Below are 19,831 nucleotides of genomic sequence, written 5' to 3'. Positions count from 1 at the left end.
CCCTTTCCCAACTACTTTGGCACGTGTTGCAGCCATGAAATTCTAAGTTAATTATTATTTGTTAAAAAAAAAAAAAAGTTTATGAGTTTGAACATCAAATATCGTGTCTTTGTAGTGAATTCAACTGAATATGGGTTGAAAAGGATTTGCAAATCATTGTATTCCGTTTATATTTACATCTAACACAATTTCCCAACTCATATGGAAACGGGGTTTGTACACAACGTGCCAACTTCACTGGTTTTGGGTTTTATACATGCAGTGTGTGTGTGAGTTGGTGGGGATCGGGCTCACAAACACAAAGACAGAAACTTATGGATGTATTGCAATTGCTACTCTACAGTTACAATCCATGAACGTTCAAAATACAAAGTCTGAACGGGAATATTAGGTCCCTTGTTGCCCTTTCCATCAACTTTGTCCAACCCAATTGCCTCAGTAGCAAACCTACAGCCCACCCCCCGCGCCTACCGGGCTTTGTATGATCGCATATGACTCGGCAAAAACTTAGGCCCTTAGGAGTTTGGTTCAGAGCTGCTGATCTTGTTCAGAGCTGCTGAGCTTGTTCAGAGGAGACCTGCTGAGCTTTGGACTGTGAATCAGACTTGGCTGATGTTGCAATACGGATGGACATTGGCTTGAAATGAATGCCAAAAGACACCCTTGGCAGGCAATTAAATGAACAAACCCAGCAACCAGCACACACAATTGCCAAGCTGCAAAAGTATTACCAAGTGTACACTTAAAAAAAAAACGACATCTAAGCTAAATGAAAAACCTGCAATCAAGGTCAACCATTAAAATACTCTGCCCCGAAGAGAACCTTTAGGAATGCACGCTCATTAGGTAGTATTACAGCTGATGAAGAAAGATGCTTACATACTAGAGATGCGCGGATATGCAATTATATCATCCGCAACCGCATCACCAAAGTTGTCAACCACCCGCCGTACACCCGAACCAACATTTTATCAGAACTGCAACCGCCCGCCCGTTGAAATACATCAGAATTCGGCCACCTTTACCACTCAAAGAGCTATTTAAACCCGTTTCACAGAATAAAGAAGACAACGGGAACCGCTGACGTTCTCGAAAATATCCAATGGTGTTCCTTCTGATGTTGAGAATAAGGGCGTGCTGTGAAGCCATTGCCTTTGACACCGTCAACAACATGTACAAACCGATTGTTAGTCGAGCAACATGTTGTGTGCAGCTTCTGCAAACACACCTACAAGATTGAAAGACATACTGGGTGACACAGAGTACACTGATGGTTGTGATATAAACAATTTTAACACTCTTAGTAATATGCGCCATGCTGTGAAGCCACACCAAACAAGAATGACAAACACATTTCGTGAGAACATCCTCCCAGTAACACAACATAAACGCAACAAAACAAATACCCAGAATCCTTTGCATCCATGACACTACTGAATATATTTTACACCCCCGCGCCCCCAACCCCTTCCACCTTACCTACGCACGGGGGTGGGGGGGTGGCGGGGTTTGCTGCTAGCGTGGTGTATAAAATAGTCAGGAACGCTCATGGATGCAAAGGATTCTGGGTATTTGTTGTGTTGCGTTTCTGTTTTTATACTGGGAGGATGTTCTCCCGAAATGGGTTTGTCACTCTTGTTTGGTGTGGCTTCACAGTGTGGCGCATATTAAGAGTGTTAAAATTCTTCATATCACAACCATTAGCGTACTCTGTGTCACCCAGTATGCCTTGCAGTTGTGTGCGTGTGTCTGCGGAAGCCACACTCAACTTGTTGCTGGACTGACAAGCAGATAGTAGATGCTGTAGAAGGCGACAAAGTCAATGGCTTCATAGCACGCCCTAATACTCAATAACTGGGTGACTGCCGACAGCCATTCTAGAGAACGTTTGCGTCTCCTATTGTCTTCTTCGCTTTGTGACACGGGTCCTAAATTGCACTCTGAATGAAACGATTCCGATTCCAGAACCATGTATATCAAATATTTCCGAATGGTTCAACCGCCACCCGCCCAAATCTAATTAAAATCTATTTTTTCGTCATGTCACCCGCCCGACCCGCGGTTTATCCGCGGACTCCTCGGATGAGACCGCAAACCGCGCATCTCTATTACATACGTATCCTATGAAATGTGTAATCCAGGGTTGTCAAACTCATTTTAGATGGGGGGCCACATGGAGAAAAATCTACTCCCAAGTGGGCCGGACTGGTAAAATCACGGCACGATAACTTAAAAATAAAGACAACTTCAGATTGTTTTCTTTGTTTGAAAATAGAACAAGCACATTCTGAAAATGTACAACTCATAATGTTGTTGGGGGTTTTTTACACTTACATGTTTTTGTTATATTTTTATTTGTTGTTAATTATACTTTCTGAATAAATTATGTAATAATGTTCATCAGTCAACTCATTGGTGTTAATTTTCAATCTATCAAAAATAAAAAATTAAAATATCAAAATCTAAATACAGCAAGTTATTTATTAACTTTGCTAATTTTCCACAACTGGTGCACTAACATCCTGTGGTTTATTTAATTTTTTTTAACATATGTAGCATCCTCTACAACAAGGGTGTCAAACTCAAATACAGAGTGGGCCAAAATTTTAAACCGAACAAAGCAGCGGGCCGAGGTTGAACAAATTAACCTTTTAATAGGGACCCAAATAAGTTTTGCATTGAATCTTGAACAAGCAAGGCTTACAGTAAATAAATTTATAGTGACATGCAAAATCGAGTTTCAAATAATAATAATAATTAAAAAATATCAATGGCATATCAAATAAAATTTAAATAAAAATGGAATGCCTCTTTTCGGCGGCGGGGTTGAGGTGGACGGGGTTTGGTGATAGCGGGGGGGTGTATACTGTAGCGTCCCGGAAGAGTTAGTGCTGCAAGGGGTTGTGGGTATTTGTTCTGTTGTGTTTATGATGTGTTACGGTGCGGGTGTTCTCACAAACTGTGTCATTCTTGTTTGGTGTGGGTTCACAGTGTGGCGCATATTTGTAACAGTGTTAAAGTTGTTTAGACGGCCACCCTCAGTGTGACCTGTATGGCTGTTGACCAAGTATGCATTGCATTCACTTTTGTGTGTGTACAAGCCGCATATATTATGTGACTGGGCCAGCACGCTGTTTGTATTGAAGAAAAGCGGACGTGGCGACAGGTTGTAGAGAACGCCAAAGGCAGTGCCTTTAAGGCCCATCCCCAATATTGTTGCCCGGGATGAACTTCGGAAGTCTCCTGGGAAAATCGGGAGGGTTGGCAAGTAAGACTATTAGCGGTGAATGCGGTGTTACAGCAGCGGGACAGCTCTAATGTTAATTTGATATTGCCTCAAGGGCCAAATGAAATTACACGGTGGGCCAAATTTGGCCCGCGAGCCAGAGTTTGACACCCATGCTCTACAAAGATACAAAAAAATTGCTATTGCGACATCCAGTGGACACATTTAAAACAGCAGTTTATTTAATTCAAAAATGTCGACCAATTGTTATACTCGTCCCGCGGGCCGGATAAAACTGTTCGCCGGCCTGATCCGGCCCGCCGGCCGTACGTTTGACACCTCTCGTGTAATCCAACACCTAGACATACATACTGTTTTAAAGTTAAAGTTAAAGCACCAATGATACTGGTACTAATGATATTGAAATTATTCTCTGCATTTGACCCATCACCCTTGATCACGCCCTTGGAGGTGAGGGGAGCAGTGGGCAGCAGCGGAGGCCGCGCCCTTGCAGTGAAGTGAAGTGAATTATATTTATATATCGCTTTTTCTCTAGTGACTCAAAGCACTTTACATAGTGAAACCCAATATCAAATTTTTACATTTAAACCAGTGTGGGTGGCACTGGGAGCAGGTGGGTAAAGTGTCTTTCCCAAGGACACAACGGCAGTGACTAGGATGGCGGAAGCGGGGATCGAACCTGCAACCCTCAAGTTGCTGGCACGGCCGCTCTACCAACCGAGATATACCGCCCCTTAAGTTTTGTATAAGCTTAATTAAATACAAGTAGGCTATACATAATAAGAAATAACTTACTAAATTGGGAGAGAAATTCAATTCAGAATAATGATATCCGTTTCTGCTTCATCATCCTTATTCTTTGTAAACACCACATCATTATGTGGATAGTATGCTATTTGATTTATTTGCTCCATATTTTACTCCACATATGCTAAAATACTAAAGTATATACAAACATTCCCTAAAGAAGTATTTCCCTTCTCTTGTTTGTACATTTATTCTGCAGAAAGTTGTTTTTGCTTTGTACGTACTGTATTTTCCGGACTGTAAGGCACACTTAAAAAATGTTTCCCCTCAAAACTCGACAGTGTGCCTCATAACCGGTTCGTCTAACGTACGGAATATTTCTGGTTTTGCTTACAGACGACCTCGAAGCAATTGTATTTGGTACATGGTGTAATGATAAGTGTGACCAGTTGATGGCAGTCAGACATAAGAGATACGTGCAGACTGCCCTAGGATGGCAATATGACTAAAGTAAACAACATCAACATTTTATATGTTTTATTGAAAATGTAGAACATTACACACGGCGCTCAAAAACCGATCCAAATGTTTTAGTACGACTTTGGTCAACTATAAAGCCGCACCGCTTGATGGATTGTACTGTGCTTCAACATATACGTGTTATCATGGTGTGTGTATAAGGTAAGAGGGCGGTAAAGCTCGGTTGGTTGAACGGCCGTGCCAGCCACTTGAGGGTTCCAGGTTCGATCCCCGCTTCTGCCAACCTAGTCACCGTCGCTTTGTCCTTGGGCAAGACACTTTACCCACCTGCTACCAGTGCCACCCACACTGGTTTGAAAAATGGAACTTGGATATTGGGTTCCACTATGTAAAGCGCTTTGAGTCACAATATAAATAGAATTAACTTCAATTCACTGAGATATATTTGCAATATTTCGCAAAAGCAACTTTTCTTATCTTCTGGTACCTGCTGATCGGTTTTTGAGATCTGCATAAGCCTGAAAATTTACGCGCGTCCGCCTTTGTGGTCCGTGTCATACCAACACCATAGTCAATAAGCTTCTTCTTTGTCATTCATCCTCTGCTGTCGCCATTTCTAAATATAAAGACTTAAAACATACCGGTATAGTGAGCTAACATTATTCACCCAAAGAACTCTAGTTATTAGAGAGTTCTGGTCGGACGGTTTTTCACGGGACACATTTACAGCGTTCTTATTGTTAGAAAGCTTGAAAATGATCTGTAAAACATAATCCACGCAACAGTTTGACCAATTGACACCATTACATGTTAAGTAGACCACAAGGAAGTGTTTACCATTTAGAAAAATAAGATCACCCTTATAATGCGGCCTATAATCCGGTGTGCCTTTTGTATGAAAAATAAACCTGACTAGACCGGCTCATCCTGTGCACCCTATGGTCCAGAAAATACGGTCAGTCTGCATGGGTCTTTCAGACAACTCAGTTATACGGAACCAATCAAAGACCGCAAAATTAGATGTGATTGGTTGAAACCAAGGGGCAACAAACCCAATAAATAGTAACAGGACACTTTCAGCTCCTGCAACAGATCACTGGCAGGCTCCTTCACCCAAAATGACTCAGCTATAAACCAGAATATCAGTTGTCACACAGAGGTTGTGCCTCTCCTTGTTACCCTGCTACTTAGACGAAAATTCTGTCTGACTAAACAAACGCACAAAATGGAGAGGTGTGACATGTGATACAGTACAGCAAGGTTAAAAATAGAGTCAGAGTTGACAGATAGGGCACTGCTACGCACAGTCATTGGATCTGGAAGCCTCCAAGCTATTAGAATTTTATGTGTCGTGGAATCAAACATTCTCAGGAACTCCAAGTAAAGGGAGTCCTGCATTTGGAATACATAGATAGTAATAGTAACTGTAAAACCAAGTAAGGTGTCATGTTCTGGCCGCTCTACTGCCACCTGTCTGCTTTGTGTTGCACTGCCTGGTTTTCGGATTACCGGGCGGAGCCACCGGCATACACACCTGATATTCAATTCCTCCTTACGACTGAAGCTCTTTAGTTCATTCGCTCGGCGCCAGGAGATTCCTGTCGGTTCACCCTTCCAATCGTGTTCATCTCGTCTGCTTTGGCTCCACTCACGCTTCTCATTCCCGTGGCTCCTCTCCACTCTTTTTGTATGCATTTTCTGTTTCTCCACACATTTTGTGTGATTCCTAAGTTATTTTTCCTCACTCCTTTTTCAGTGCTTTTTTTGTTATTATTTCTTCACTGCGTTGCTGTTCAAAGCCGATCGTGACATTATGTGTGTTTTGTTACAGCAATACTCAGTTGTTTTGTCTATTTATCATTTAATTTATCATTTTGTTATGTCCCCTACAAATGTGTTTTCTTCCCTTATCGTTGTTGTTAACTGTACCGAGAACAAAAACATTGTGTTATTTGTATATTACAAGCCAAATGTTTTGACACACCTTCTCATTCAATGCTTTTTCTTTATTTTCATGACTATTTACATTGTAGATTGTCACTGAAGCATCAAAACTATGAATGAACACATGTGGAGTTATGTACTTAACACAAAAAGGTCAAATAACTGAAAACATGTTTTATATTCTATTTTTTTTTTTCAAAATAGCCACCCTTTGCTCTGGTTACTGCTTTGCACACTCTTGGTATTCTCTCGATGAGCTTCAAGAGGTAGTCACCTGAAATGGTTTTGACTTCACAGGTGAAGTAATCAGAGTAAACGGTGGTTATTTTAAAGAAACTAGAATATAAGACATGTTTTCAGTTATTTCATTGTTCATTCATAGTTTTGATGCCTTCAGTGAAAATCATACTTGCCAACCTTGAGACCTCTGATTTCGGGAGGTGGGGCGGAAGCGCGGTTTGGGGGCGTGGTTGGGGTGGTGGGCGTGGTTAAGAGGGGAGGGGTGTATATTTACAGCCAATTCACCAACTCGAGTATTTCATATATATATATATATATATATATATATATATATATATATATATATATTCAGTTATATATGTAAGAAATACTTAAATTTCAGTCAAGTCTAGCTATATATATTTATTTTATTATATATATATATATATGTATATATATATATATATATATATATATGTATATATATATATATATATATATATATATATATATATATATATATATATATATATATATATATATATGTATATATATATATATATATATATATATATATATATAAAAGAAATAGTTGAATTTCAGACGGCACCTATCAAATACAGAGTAATAAAAACACAGTTGTTCTACTAACTGCTTGCTGGTTACAAAAAAAAACAAAAACTTACCTTTCACTATTTGAGTAATGTCACTTCTGAGTTTCGCTGTCAGCTCTGTTCGTTTTTGTGTTGTTTGCGTCTATTTTCGTCTCTGTCAGCTCACTGCTCGTGTATGACCGCCAAACACTGTTGGATCTTTGCCCCTTTCCCACTGATATGATCAACTTCGACGTTGGTTTTTCGACGTTCCAGTCAGCTTTTTCACCTGGCCGGATTCCTGCCTTCCTTTCCCGCCTCGTGGCTCCTCTTCCCTGCCACCTGCAGGCTGTGTGTCGGGCCCCACCTGGATTAGCTGCGCCCTTGGACGTGCTGGCCCCCACCAGTTTCGGTCTTGTGAACGCAAGATCTTTGACAAACAAAACGTTTATCCTGAAGGATTTCTTTACGTCCCGCGGACTTGACTTCCTCTGTGTGACGGAAACATGGCTGAGAGCCGGTGAGTCCGCCCCTCTTAATGAATTTCTGCCTCCAGAGTGTTCCTACTTTAATTCTCCGCGGTCGTCCGGCCGAAAAGGAGGAGGATTAGCAGTAGTTTTTAAAAATGACTATAATCGCCGTCAGATCCGCCTGCAATCCTCCTTTTCAAGCTTCAAACTGAGCATGTTTGAGCTGGGGGGGGGGTGATTTCGGGAGATTTTCGGGAGAAAATTTCTTCCGGGAGCTTTTCGGGGGAGGCGCTGAATTCCGGGAGTCTCCCGGAAAATCCGGGAGGGTTGGCAAGTATGGTGACAATCTACAATTGAATTGTAGATTGAATGAGGAGGTGTGTTCAAACTGTCATGACTTTACAAATACAAACACCTAAATAAAACACATACATCAAATATATTGTTTTGATTCCAGTATTGACCCCTGATGTAGGCCACAAACTATAATTTGACACAAAGATGTGTTTTTTTATGAAGCAAGAACGACTAAGTAAGGTTGATTTTTTTTATTTCGTTACACCTTTTCTCAAAGTAGTTTGCTGTATTTCAGAGCAACTGTGGTTGGAGAACCTCAAGATGACGTTTCCTTAATAGATCAAATCTTTGAATCAGAATCTAACGGTGGAAGCATAAATCAGCAAGACACGCATTTCAATTTGAAGCTAAGTGTTAAAGTAGGCTAAAAGAATAAAATGTTCTCTGCGATATCTGAACAGTTTCTACCGAGACCGGAAAAAAACAACACTCTTTCGTCCATCAAAGACATTCCAGAGTTATAATGGGATAGTTTTTCCCACTCTGTGTCAGAAGTGGAAGCATCTTGCCTTAGGGTGAGCTTAACAATGGCCTCTTTCATTGCCTTTGCCAGCCTGGAGATGCTGAGTGGTGCATCATGGGAAGCAAACAGGCAGACATACTAGTCGAGTTAAACTTAAAACATGTGAGAAAAATTTTAAAGTGCTTTGTTTAACGTTCCGTTCTTTCCGCATGTGTTTTATGTTACATTTTTTCACCAAATATATATATATATTTTTAAATAATGACAACCCTGCATTAATTTACATCCAGTAAGGGGTGGAGCAAAGAAGCACACCTGAAGTCGCTCTTCAATTAGTGGCTCCAGCAGGTGGGTTGTGCCTCCTCTTCTATGCTACTCATTGTGGCTTTTGCAGCCCTTTGAGACACTTGTGATTAAGGGTAGAGATGTCCGATAATGGCTTTGTTGCCGATATCAACCGATAATGATGTATACAGTAGAGTCGTGGAATTGACACATTATTATGCCTAATTTTGTTGTGATGCATTACACAATGTATGAAGATTTTCCAAAATAAATCGACTCAAGTGATGGAATAAAATGCCAACATGGCACTGCCATATTTATTATTGAAGTCACAAAGTGCAGTATTTTTTTCAACATGCCTCAAAACAGCAGATTGGAATTTGGGACATGCTCTCCCTGAGAGAGCATGAGGAGGTTGAGGTGGGCGGGGTTGAGGTAGGGGGTAGCGGGGGGTTTATATTGTAGCGTCTCGGAGGAGTTAGTGCTGGGTATTTGTTCTGTTGTGTTACGGTGCGGATGTTCTCCCGAAATATGTCTGTAATTCTTGTTTGGTGTGGGTTCACCATGTGGCACACATTTGTAACAGTGTTAAAGTTGTTTATACTAAACACTAGGGTTGGGTATCGTTTGAATTCGAACGATTCCGATTCTGATTCCAATTTTTTTGTTTCGATTCCGATTCCTGAAGATTCTTGATTCCGATTCTTTCTTTAAAAAAACAAAAAGGCATGGTCAAAAAAAAGTTTAGGATATTTTAAATGAGCTAGCTAACCTACATTCTTTCTGAATGAAATAGTCTGACATTCACCATCAATTTTAATTCTATTAACTTTTTATGAACTTTACTACAAATTCCTCACAGGGCTGTTTTCAACTAGAATACAAATATCAAATCTATGAACTTGAATATAAATATTATAATTTATGAATACATTTTCACAGGGGTACACTTTCATCAAGAGAGCTTTATTTTTGAAAACCTCATGAAAACACATTTACACATAAGCGTATGATGCTGCAGGAAACCTCATGAAAACACATTTACACACACAAGTGTATGATGCTGCAGGTACTTAAACATGTTACCGTGCTCCCACTGATGGGCTAACCTGGTGCAGAAAAGCAAATAAACAATAAGAAACAACTTGCAAAACCTAGTCCAGATTAGCAGCAGGTACAGTATAAACCTAGAGACAGTTCTTGTTTAGGAAAATGAGCATATCCGCCTTCTCAGGCTGGATGCGTGAGCGTTCTGGACTCATTCATTTGTACTCCATGAACTTCATCATGTTCGACGTGCAACCTCCTAAGCTCGAAACAGTCCTGTCGCACGTGTTACATTTCGCCGATACTTAATTTTTTTTTTGTAAAATAAAGCCACACTTTCGATCGTCAAAGCCCGCTATCCATGCTTGACTGACTCGCTCGGCTATGCTAACACTTCCGGCGGTGGGCGCTTCTTCGTTGGTGTTCAGCGGCTTCTTCTTCCGGGTCGGCGGACTTATTATTTTTTTCCGGTCGGCGGACTGGGTATCGAAACTAGGAATCGAAATTTGAACTTTTGAACAATTCCGAGAGAATCAGAAAGTTAGTCCCGGTTCAAATGGATACTCGATACTCGATACCCAACCCTAACAGCCACCCTCAGTGTGACCTGTATGCTTGTTGACCAAGTATGCCTTGCTTTTACTTGTGTGTGTGAAAAGCCGTAAATATTATGTGATTGGGCCACTCCGTACAGCGGTGTTTTAAAAAGTCATAAATTTTAGTTTTTCAAACCGATACCAATAATATTACATTTTAAAGCATTTATCGGCTCTCTCTCTCTAATTAAGGGCTATATAAATAAACTTTGATTGATTGATTGATACTTTGTACCACTTCTTCCTTCCTTCCTCATCCGTCTCCACATTTTTTTATCATTGTTTATTATTTCTCGTCTGCTTTTTGAAGTATGGTTAAAGCCACAAAGTACAAACAATAAAACCACAAAACAACACTTTTAGCAAATCAGTTAGTGTATAACTATGGAAAGGATTGAACAAAGTAAAATCAAACAAATGTACTTACCTGAGTCTGTCTAAGAAGCATATTATGTTTGCAAGGGTTATAGTAACTTTAGATTCTTTTAGGGCAGGCATGCACATTACGTCGATCGCAAGCTACCGGTCGATCGTGTCAGTCAATCGCCAGCCAGGCATTAAAAAAATAGACCTAAAAATGTCCGAATCTTCACCAAGATGTTACTTTCGTCACTTGCTTGACGTTCTTGGCACCCAAGGGTCTTGTGAAATGACGCTGGCTGCTGCCAGCTCATTATTAAGAAAAAATTACCGACAGGAAGTCGAAAATATTTTTTATTTCAACAGACACTCGTGCCGTACCTGCCAGTCAAAACTGCACAGTTTCTATCTTCGCAATAAAAGACCTGCTTCGTCCTGCCTGCGCAAACAAAGTAAGAGTCTCAGAAGCAAGCTACGGAGTTTGCCGGCAATCTATTTCTCGTATAAAAAGGAGTATAGAAGCTGGACAAATAAGATGCCAAAAAACAACCACTTTTATGTGGTATTGGATAGGAAGGAGGACTATATTTCTCCTCCATTTTAAACTGTCTGATTCCAATCAATGCAAGTCAGCAAAATCAGGTGACAAACCAACTTATATTCTTGTATTCATGAAAGATCTATATGTGTTAAACATGCTTGTATTATCATTAAAAACCTTTAACGTGTGAACAAAAATGTCTCCTTCATAAATAAATAAATATAGCATATTTTTCGGATCATAAGTCGCAGTTTTTTTCATAGTTTGGCCGGGGGTGCGACTTATACTCAGGAGCGACATATGTGTGAACATTTTAACACATTACCGTAAAATACCAAATAATATTATCGGATTTAGCGATTAAGAGTGACAGATTGTTTGGTAAACGTATAGCATGTTCTATATGTGATAGTTATTTGAATGACTCTTACCATAATATGTTACGTTGACATACCAGGCACTAGAGATGCGCGGATAGGCAATTATATCATCCGCAACCGCATCACCAAAGTCGTCATCCACCCGCCGTCCACCCGAACCAACATTTTATCAGAACCGCAACCGCCCACCACCCGCCCGTTGAAATACATCAGAGGTCGGCCACCCTTACCACTCAAAGAGCTATTTAAACCCGTTTCACAGAGCACAGAAGACAATGGGAGGCACTAAAGTTCTTGCGAATATCCAATGGTGTTCATACTGATGACAACAATAAGGGCGAGCTGTGAAGTCGTTGTCTTTGACACCTTCAACAACATGTACAAACCGATTGTTAGTCCAGCAACATGTTGTATACAGCTTTCACAATCACAAGTACAAGATTGAAAGGCATACTGGGTGATACAGAGTACACTGATGGTTGTGATATAAACAATTTTAACACTCTTGCTAATATGCGCCACGCTGTGAAGCCACACCAAACAAGAATGACAAACATATTTCGGGAGAACATCCTCACAGTAACACAACATAAACGCAACACAACAAATACCCAGAATCATTTGTATCCGTGACACATCCTGAATATATTTTACACCCCCCGTCCCCCCAACCCTGCCCACCAAACCGCGCATCTCTACTAGGCACGTTCTCGGTTGGTTATTTATGCGTCATATAACGTACACTTATTCAGCCTGTTGTTCACTATTCTTTATTTATTCTAAATTGCCTTTCAAATTTAAATGTCCCCCAAAAATGCGACTTCTACTCCAGTGCGACTTATATATGTTTTTTTCCTTCTTTATTATGCATTTTCGGCAGGTGCGAATTATACTCCGGAGCGATTTATACTCCGATTAATACGGTAAACTATATAGTTGAATGAGGCAGATCCCTTCGACTTGGTAAGTTGAAAAGTAGCCTGCCTAGACAAAAAAATGTGGGCACCCCTGCTTTAGGGAACCAGTTCTTTTGGCTCAGCTCAGAAAAAACAGCTGTCTCTTTCAGTACTAATTTGTGTGTATTATTTGTCGGATACCATTTATTCCTGAATGTACACCAATTTCAAATGTCATCTCAAATTATTGGATTTGTTACCTAATGAACAGTACTGTCTGATATAATTTGTTTCTAAAATGTTTTCATTTATTATTTAATTAACACCAGTCTGATATAATTTATTCCTGAATCCATTCATTTGTTATATGATAAACATCAAATGTCTGATATCATTTATTCCTGAAAGCATTCACTTCTTTTAATTAACACCGGAGTGTCTGATATCCTTTGTGCCCAAATTAATTCATTCGGGAGGAGCTCAGAGTAAAGCTCCTCCACATCGAAAAGAGCCAGATGAGGTGGTTCGGGCATTTACCGGACTATAAGGCGCACGTAAAATTATTTTTTTTCCCTCAAAACTCGACAGTGCGCCTTATAACCCGGTGCGCCTAAAATACGGAATAAGTTTGGTTGTGCTTACCGACCTCAAAGCTATGTTATTGGATTACATGGTGTAATGATAAGTGTGACTAGTAGATGGCAGTCAAACATAAAAGATAAGTGTAGGCTTCACTATGATGACAAAGTGTCTCAGGTAAACAACACCAAGATTTTGAATGTTTCATTGAAAATAAAGAACATTTCACATGGCGCTCAAAAATCTATCAAAATGTTTTAGTAGGAGTTTGCTAAACTATGAAGCCGCACCGCTTGAAGGATTGTTAGTGCATTAAACATACAATAAATTATTATTGTGTGTGTATACTGTAAGATAAGGCATATTATCTGGCATTTTGTTTTGCAATATTATGCAAAAGTAACTTTTCTTACCTTCCGGTATCTGCTGATCTGTATTTGGGATCTGCATGAGTCCTGAAAATTTGCGCGCTTCCGCCTTTGATTGATTGATTGATTGATACTTTTATTAGTAGATTGCACAGTTCAGTACATATTCCGTACAATTGACCACTAAATGGTAACATCCGGATAAGTTTTTCAACTTGTTTAAGTCGGGGTCCACGTTAATCAATTCATGGTTAGTCCATGCTGACACCGTAGTCGATAAGCTTCTTCTTTGTCTCTATCTTCTTGTCATGGGAAATTCATCTTCCGCTGTTGCCATTTATGATATAAAGTAGTGTAAAGTTCTTACTTGTTTCTGTCAGTAAACTTGCCTTGTAAGCACTAAAACATACCGGTGTAGTGAGTTTACATTATTCACCCAAGGAAATTTAGTTATTAGAGAGTTCCGGTCGGACGGTTCTTCACGGGACATTAGTTTAAAATAAGCATATATTAATGCAGTATAAAGAAGAATGCTTTAAGGTAGACCAGGGGTGTCAAACATACGGCCCGTGGGCCGGATCGGGCCCGTCAACAGGTTTTATCCGGCCCGCCTGATGAGTTTGCCAAGTATTAAAATGAGTTGCAATTTTTTTTTCAATGAAAGAAACCGCTGTTCTGAATGTTACTATAGCAATTCTGTTAAGACCAGCAAGAGGTACAAAGTAAAGTGTGGAATCTAAAAACCTGCTGTTTTGTGTCTTCCACTTCAAACACATGGTTATTTGGCACCCTTACTCCCCAATAATGTCTTTGTGTGGGTTTTAAGAATAGACGGTAGTATCTTGTGTATTCGGATAATCAACTTTTACCTTGAAAATAATTTTTGGTCTTGAAAATCAACTTTTACCATTGCAAGATGCCTTGTTGTCGTCCTTTTTCCATAATAATAACATTAATAATAATAATATCCATCCATCCATCCATCATCTTCCGCTTACCCGAGGTCGGGTCGTGGGGGCGAAACCTAGACTTCCCTCTCCCCAACCACTTGGTGTAGCTCTTCCCAGGGGATCCCGAGGCGTTCCCAGGCCAGCCGGGAGACATAGTCTTCCCAACGTGTCCTGGGTCTTCCCCGTGGCCTCCTACCGGTTGGACGTGCCCTAAACACCTCCCTAGGGAGGCATTCGGGTGGCATCCTGACCAGATGCCCGAGCCACCTCATCTGGCTCCTCTCGAGGTGGAGGAGCAGCGGCTTTACTTTGAGTTCCTCCCGGATGGCAGAGCTTCTCACCCTATCTCTAAGGGAGAGCCCCGCCACCCGGTGGAGGAAAGTCATTTCGGCCGCTTGTACTCGTGATCTTATCCTTTCAGTCATGACCCAAAGGAATGTAGATCGACCGGTAAATTGAGAGCTTTGCCTTCCGGCTCAACTCCTTCTTCACCACAATGAGTCGATACAACGTCCGCATTACTGAAGACGCCGCACCGATCCGCTTGTCGATCTCACGATCCACTCCTCCCCCAATCGTGAACAAGACTCCTAGGTACTTGAACTCCTCCACTTGGGGCAAGGTCTCCTCCCCAACCTGGAGATGGCACTCCACCCTTTTCCGGGCGAGAACCATGGACTCGGACTTGGAGGTGCTGATTCTCATTCCGGTCGCTTCACACTCGGCTGCGAAGCGATCCAGTGAGAGCTGAAGATCCCGGCCAGATGAAGCCATCAAGACTACATCATCTGCAAAAAGCAGAGACCTAAACCCGCAGCCACCAAACCGGAACCCCTCAACGCCTTGACTGTGCCTAGAAATTCTGTCCATAAAAGTTATGAACAGAATCGGTGACGAAGCACAGCCTTGGTGGAGTCCAACCCTCACTGGAAACGTGTCCGACTTACTGCCAGCAATGCGGACCAAGCTCTGGCACTGATCTTACAGGGAGCGGATCGCCACAATAAGACAGTCCGGTACCCCATACTCTCTGAGCACTCCCCACAGGACTTCCCCAGGGACACGGTCGAATGCCTTCTCCAAGTCCACAAAGCAGATGTAATAATAATAGATAGATACAATTATCTATCTATTATTATAGGAGGCCACGGGGAAGACCCAGGACACGTTGGGAAGACTATGTCTCCCGGCTGGCCTGGGAACGCCTCGGGATCCCCCGGGAAGAGCTAGATGAAGTGGCTGGGGAGAGGGAAGTCTGGGTTTCCCTGCTTAGGCTGTTTCCCCCGCGACCCGACCTCGGATAAGTGGAAGATGATGGATGGATGGAGATACAATTATTTTCTATACACCCAAAACGCTTCGGAATATCAGAGCCATTAGAGGCGCCACATGGACCAAATCGGTGAAATAAGGTGTTCTACCAACGGGTTCTAGGATTACTGCCACGACAGGCGCCAACTACGGTATGAAAATATAGTGAGAAAACGTAACCCTTTTGAATAGTTTTACCTCCCATTCTCACGGTTTGTTGAGTTAACTCTGGATTGATACGTGGACATGAAAAAAGGAGGTGTTTTGTAGATAAACTGAGACCACGTCTAAACTCATCGTGTTGTTGAAACTGCACCAATTTCCTCAGAATTTTCCACAAAATTTAAGTTTTTTTTTCCAGTGGATTATTTGTGATTTCTACGTTTTCACAATGTGCTTGTTCTATTTTTGGCCAAAGTAAAACAAACTAAACAACCTGGAGTTGTCTTTATTTTGACGTTATCATGCCAGGATTTTACCATTCCGGTCCACTTGGGAATGGATTTTCCTCCATGCGGCCCCTGAGCTAAATTGAGTTTGACACCCCTGATGTAGACACATAGAATCATCATACTGCTGTGATTATGTGCATCAAGTGTTCATTCAAGGCTAAGGCAAAATATTGAGATATATATCGTGTACCGCATGGGTGTCAAACTCTGGCCCGGGGGCCAAATTTGGCCTGCCATGTAATTTCCTTTGGCCCTTGAGGCAATATCAAATTAACATTAGAGCTGGCCCGCCGGTATTATACAGTGGCTGTGCCGCTGTAACACCGCATTCACCGCTAATATTCATACTTACCAACCCTCCCGATTTTCCCAGGAGACTTCCGAAGTTCAGTGCCCCACTCGAAAATCTCCCTGGGCAACCATTCTTCCGAATATCTCCCGATTTCCACCCGGACAACAATATTGGGGGCCATGCCTTCAAAGCACTGCCTTTAACGTTCTCTAAAACCTGTCGTCACGTCCGCTTATCCTCCATACAAACAGCTTCATAATGTAAGCGGCTTATACACACTCATAAGTGAATGCAACGCATACTTGGTCAACAGCCATACAGGTGACACTTGAGGGTGGCCGTATAAACAACTTTAACACTGTTACAAATATGTGGCACAATGTGAATCCACACCAAACAAGAATGATAAACACATTTCGGGAGAACATCTGTACCGTAACACAACAGAACAAATACCCAGTACCCCTTGCAGCACTAACTCTTCCGAGACACTACAATACACGCTACCACCTAAAAGGTTAATTTGTTCAACCTTGGCCCGAGGCTTTGTTCAGTTTTAAATTTTGGCCCACACTGTATTTGAGTTTGAAACCCCTGGTGTACCGTGACATGGACTAATAATATCGAGATATTAAAAAAAGGCCATATCGCCCAGCCCTAAAAGGAAGTAATACTTTACACAGATTATGGGTTGCACCTTATCAAAATTGAATCCAAGTTTACAAAGCAAACAAAAACTACTAAATGATCATGACTTCTTTTTCACGGCTTTGATAAGTCCAACTTTTGAGAACATTGCATTTTCTCGGTATAGCGACGCTCCAAGTGCTCATTGTCATTCACAAACCCTCATGCAAAGGCGTCATGTGTGAATGAATCTATTTGAAGAATTCTGAGAACACAGATGGACAACATCCAGCAGGATTTCAGCAAAAAGGAACCTCCCAGCGCCTTCACTACCCCCCTTCCAACAAAACTATGACCTCACTCTTGCTCCACTGATTGTTTAAAATAGAAACATCAGTTCAGCTTCAGCCCAACGGCAGCTTGCTATTAGTTTGATCATCATTTTCAACTTAGTGCTTCTCAAAGCAGTAAATAGTACACTCAATGTTTTAATTTGACGACTAAAAAAACAGTGAACCTATTGGAATTGGAAGCATTGCAGTGTAACAGAACATGAGTGTCACAAATGACGCAGCATGTTTCCATCTGATGCCTTTTGCACCAACAGTTATATGCAGTAGTTGCAGTTTTACTTCAAATTTGTTGATCCTGCCAATTCATCAAAAAGTGCAGCATGTGCTATGCTTACTATTGCAATGTTTCTTCAGGTATTACAAATGAAATCATACATATTTTTAATGTAGTTACTGTACTCAAAGAAAATACACCCAGACTGGGAAAATATCCGCACTCTTTTTTTACAAAGCCACGCTGTTGTAACACGTGCTGAATGTGGCTTGGCTGTCAGATGTATTTGTTGTCGATGAACCCCAAGATGCAGAGACGGAGGCAGGCATAGAAAATGAAAACATGATTTGATTAAAACTAAACAAGAACAAACAAAAAGCATGCACGTGGGCGGAATAACAAACTAAGGGAGCTAGCACTGGAAGCTAAAAAACAAAAAGGAACTTTAGCATGGAAGCTAGTGGATAGCAAACAGAAAAACTGGAAATAACTAATGCTAACAGAAACAGCTTACCGCTACGACGACCAGGACAAAATGTAGCATGACAGGTAGTAGCTGTAACAAAACGACACGACAGGTAGCACGACAAGAGTGATATGTGGCAACGACAATACAAATGACAGTACAAGTCCGAATGACAATACAATGATCCAGCAACTGACACAAGACAAAGCAGGTACAAATAGGAGCAGGCTGATTGGCAACATGTGTGGCCAGGTGCCAATCAGCCGCAGCTGAGGAGGAACACAGCACTCAGGGAACAAGACAGGAAGCTGACAAAATAAGAGCACTAGACAGGAACTAAAGACAGGAGATACTAAACACAGAGGAAACAGACAAATGCAGAGGAAAAAACTAAAACATTGACAAACTGTCAGGGGAAAGCCTGACATTGGCATTGTCTTGCTGAAATAAGCAGGGGCGTCCATGAAAAAGACGACGCTTTGATGGCAGCATATGCTGCTCCAAAACCTGTATGTACCTTTCAGCATTAACGGTGCCTTCACAGATGTGTAAGTTACCCATGCCTTAGGCACTAATGCACACCCATACCATCACAGATACTGGCTTTTGAACTTTACGTTGATAACAGTCTGGATGGCTCGCTTCCCAACAATTTGAAATGTAGACTCGTCAGACCACAGAACACTTTCCCACTTTGCATCAGTCCATCTTAGATGATCTCGGGCCAAGAGAAGCCGTAGGCGTTTCTGGATGTTGTTCATAAATGGCTTTCACTTTGCATAGTAGAGCTTTAACTTGCACTTACAGATGTAGCGACCAACTGTATTTAGTGACAGTGGTTTTCTGAAGTGTTCCTGAGCCCATGTGGTGATATCCTTTAGAGATTGTTGTCGGTTTTTGATCCAGTGCCGAAGGGATCGAAGGTCACGGTCATTAAATGTTGGTTTCCGACCATGCCGCTTACGTGGAGTGATTTCTCCAGATTTTCTGGACCTTTTGCTGATATTATGGACCGTAGATGTTGAAATCCCAAATTTCTTGCAATTGCACTTTGAGAAACGTTGTTCTTAAACTTATTGACTATTTGCTCACGCAGTTGTGGACAAAAGGGTGTACCTCGCCCCATCCTTTCTTGTGAAAGACTGAGCATTTTTTGGGTAGCAGTTTTTATACCCAATCATGGCACCCACCTGATCCCAATTAGCCTGCACACCTGTGGGATGTTCCAAATAAGTGTTTGATGAGCATTCCTCAACTATATCAGTATTTATTGCCGCCATTCCCAACTTCTTTGTCATTTGTTGCTGGCATCAAATTCTAAAGTTAATGATTATTTGCAACAAAAAAAATGTTTATCAGTTTGAACATCAAATATGTTGTCTTTGTAGCATATTCAACTGAATATGGGTTGAAAATGATTTGCAAATCATTGTATTCCATTTATATTTACATCTAACAAAATTTCCCAACTCATATGGAAACGGGGTTTGTAGATTAATAATCAATGTTTACAGCTTGTCCTTTATAATGTTGACAAAATAATAGAATGGAAAATTACAGGTGTTACTGCAAACGTCAGCAGACTAATTAGGAG

The 19,831-nt window shown here is 41.1% G+C and overlaps 1 protein-coding gene across 2 annotated transcripts in view; it reads right to left on the bottom strand.

The window, feature by feature from the left end:
* Nucleotides 1-19,831, bottom strand: part of bach2b (BTB and CNC homology 1, basic leucine zipper transcription factor 2b) — a 171,302-nt gene that overhangs the window by 134,464 nt on the left and 17,007 nt on the right. The gene's annotated exons all lie outside the window — the stretch shown is intronic.

This window comes from Nerophis ophidion, linkage group LG05 (genome assembly GCF_033978795.1).
Source record: "Nerophis ophidion isolate RoL-2023_Sa linkage group LG05, RoL_Noph_v1.0, whole genome shotgun sequence".
In the NCBI taxonomy this organism is placed as follows: domain Eukaryota; kingdom Metazoa; phylum Chordata; class Actinopteri; order Syngnathiformes; family Syngnathidae; genus Nerophis; species Nerophis ophidion.
This window is presented reverse-complemented; position numbering and strand designations above follow the sequence as displayed.